Source organism: Crocuta crocuta, unplaced genomic scaffold, assembly GCF_008692635.1.
Source record: "Crocuta crocuta isolate KB4526 unplaced genomic scaffold, BGI_CrCroc_1.0 scaffold36, whole genome shotgun sequence".
NCBI classification, from domain to species: domain Eukaryota; kingdom Metazoa; phylum Chordata; class Mammalia; order Carnivora; family Hyaenidae; genus Crocuta; species Crocuta crocuta.
The window spans coordinates 9,029,673-9,032,717 of record NW_027532203.1 but is presented as its reverse complement, the minus strand read 5'-3'; positions in this window follow the sequence as shown (position 1 = coordinate 9,032,717).

Sequence of the window (3,045 nt, the reverse complement as noted above, 5' to 3'; positions counted from 1 at the left end):
TAGGGGAGTTCTGTTGTTAGTTTCCTGAGGAACCTCCACACTGTTTTCCAGAGGGGCTGCACCAGTTCACATTCCCACCAACAGTGTAGGAGGGTGCCCGTTTCTCCACATCCTCGCCAGCATCTATAGTCTCCTGATTTATTCATTTTAGCCACTCTGACAGGTGTGAGTTGGTATCTCAGTGTGGTTTTGATCTGCATTTCCCTGATGATGAGAGATGCTGACTATTGGACATCTGGATGTCCTCTTTGAAGAAGTGTCTGTTCGTGTCTTCTGCCCATTTCTTCGCTGGATTATTTGTTTTTTGGGTGTGGAGTTTGGTGAGTTCCTTATAGAGTTTGGATACTAGTCCTTTATCCGATATGTCATTTGCAACTATCTTTTCCCATTCCATCGGTTGCCTATTAGTTTTGTTGACTGTTTCCTTTGCCGTGCAGAAGTTTGTTTATCTTGATGAGGTCCCAATAGTTTATTTTTGCTCTTGATTCCCTTGCCTTTGGGGATGTGTCAAGTAAGAAATTGCTGCGGTTGAGGTCAAGGAGGTTGTTTCCTGCTTTCTCCTCTAGGGTTTTGATGGTTTCCTGTCTCACATTCAGGTCCTTTATCCATTTTTGAGTTTATTTTTGTGTATGGTGTGAGAAAGTGATCTAGTTTCATTCTTTGGCACGTTGCTGTCCAGTTCTCCCAGCACCATCTATTAAAGAGGCTGTCTTTTTTCCATTGGATACTCTTTCCCGCTTTGTCAAAGATTAGTTGGCCATACAATTGTGGGTCCAATTCTGAGTTCTCTATTCTATTCCAGTGGTCTATGTGTCTGTTTTTGTGCCAATACCATACTGTTTTGATAATTACAGCTTTGTAGTAAGGCTAAAGTCTGGGATTGTGATGCGTCTCATTTTGGTTTTCTTCTTCAATACTACTTTGGCTACTTGGGGTCTTTTGTGGTTCCTTATAAATTTTTGGATAGTTTGTTCTAGCTTTGAAAAGAATGCTGGTGCAATTTTGATTGGGATTGCACTGAATGTGTAGATTGCTTTGGGTAGTAATGACATTTTCACAGTATTTATTCTTCTAATCCATGAGCATGGAATGTTTTTCCATTTCTTTGTGTCTTCTTCAATTTCCTTCATAAGTTTTCTATAGTTTTCAGCCTACAGATCTTTTATATCCTTGGTTAGGTTTATTCCTAGATATTTTATGGTTTTTTGTGCAATTGTGAATGGGATCAGTTTCTTGATTTTTCTTTCTGTTGCTTCATTATTGGTGTATAAAAATGTAAACCGATTTCTGTACATTGATTCTGTACCCTGCGACTTTGCTGAATTCATAGGTTAGTTCTAGTAGGTGAAGCCAACTCTTAAAAACAACAACAACAAAACCCTCATGCTCATTTTTAAGTTGTTAAGGAATTTTTTTTGGCCTCATGAGACATCTTTATGCTATACTGTCTGAGATGCTCTCCCATTTCTCTGAGCACTTAGGAAAGCACGCCTGGTACAAACAGAGATCCTAAAACCATCTGCCCTCCCCAGCACCGAATTCTGCTTTCCTTGGACACATCCCAACTGCTGACAAATTTTCCAAAAGCTCTTCCCTCTGGGTCAGGAGATCCTTTTCTGCTCCCAGGCTTTGTAAGGCTAGCTTCAAGCAAGGAACAGCACTCCACTTCAGCTACCAGGCTTGCCCTCCAGAGGGAATCATTTCAGGAGACTCTTCTGAAAATTATCGGGCTGGCCTCTGCTCTTCCTGTCTGTGAAATCTGTAACCAGCAACACAGCCGGGCAGGAGGTCAGGAGCTGATCTTTCTGTCCCTGTGAGGTGGGGCCTGGGAAGGAAGCCCGGGATTCTTCCTGCATCCTACTCCACAAGGCAGTTCTCAGATGGAGTGCCAGGCATATATTGAGAGAGAGAGAGAGCACGCTGGAGAGAGAGCTGGAGATAGACACAGAGACAAAGAAAGAGACAGAGCTTCTGACCAAATGAGATTTAATCAAACATGAAAGATGGAATGTGTTACATTTTTTCTTTCTTAAGTCCTGAATGTCACATCCAGCAAAAATAGGTTACCCATATGGTATGTGTTCTCTAAGTCCTTATTTGTATGAAAAGAAATGAGAAAGAGAGAGAAAGAGAAAAATAGAGGGGAGGAAGGGAGAGGAGGGAGGAAGAAGTTAAGGAAGCAAGCAGTGGGATAGGAAGGGAGATGGTGGAGCGAAGACATAAAGAGAAAGAGAAATTATGGAGGCGAGAAGCTCATTCAGGGAATTTTTTTTCTAGTAAATTCCAACCCAAGGAAGCTGTGCACGTGGGCTCCCCATTTTCTCCTCCTGAAGCCTGAAGGCAAACCAAGATGCTGTGTCAATTACAGGAAAAATCAATGAAGATACTGTTCAGGAGTCCTTTTCGCCATTCAGTGCGGATGGTATCCTTCACTTTCTAGCACTGATTCATTTACTTCCAGCCTCTCTGGGGGCTGCTGACATATTGCTATCTCTGAAGAATCGGAAGTAAAATCACCTTTGTTTCTTACTGCAACTTTTCCTCCGTACAGTCTGTTACAAGAGCCGCTGCCACGTGACCTCACCAGGCGTGCAGGACCGAAGGGCAAGACCTCACTGGGCCAGCCCTCCCTGGGTGCCTCCTTCCACCAGCCCGGCATCTCCTCCAAGGAGCCCAGGACCTCACGAGGCCTCCAACATGTAACCAGAGAACCTCTCATATTTTTACACCCAGTTTCCTTCACTGTATCTGTCCTCAAATACATTTGTATCTGTGCCTCAAATACAAAACCTGGGATAAGTACTGAGCCGGGAAGGTAGCTCAATAGCATTGAGGCTCAGTAGCATTGTGGAAGGAGCCTTCTTAGACAAGGTTACTCCAAAGCAGTGGCATTGTGGTAAGAGAAGTGCAGGCATTACAACACATGACGAACATCCCTGGAGCACAGTCCTTGGAAATGAGGTATGCAGCCACTTGCATGGCTGAAATCCCACCATTACAGTGTCATTTGAGCGAAGTCGTGCCTTTCTCTTTTGAGCGCATTCT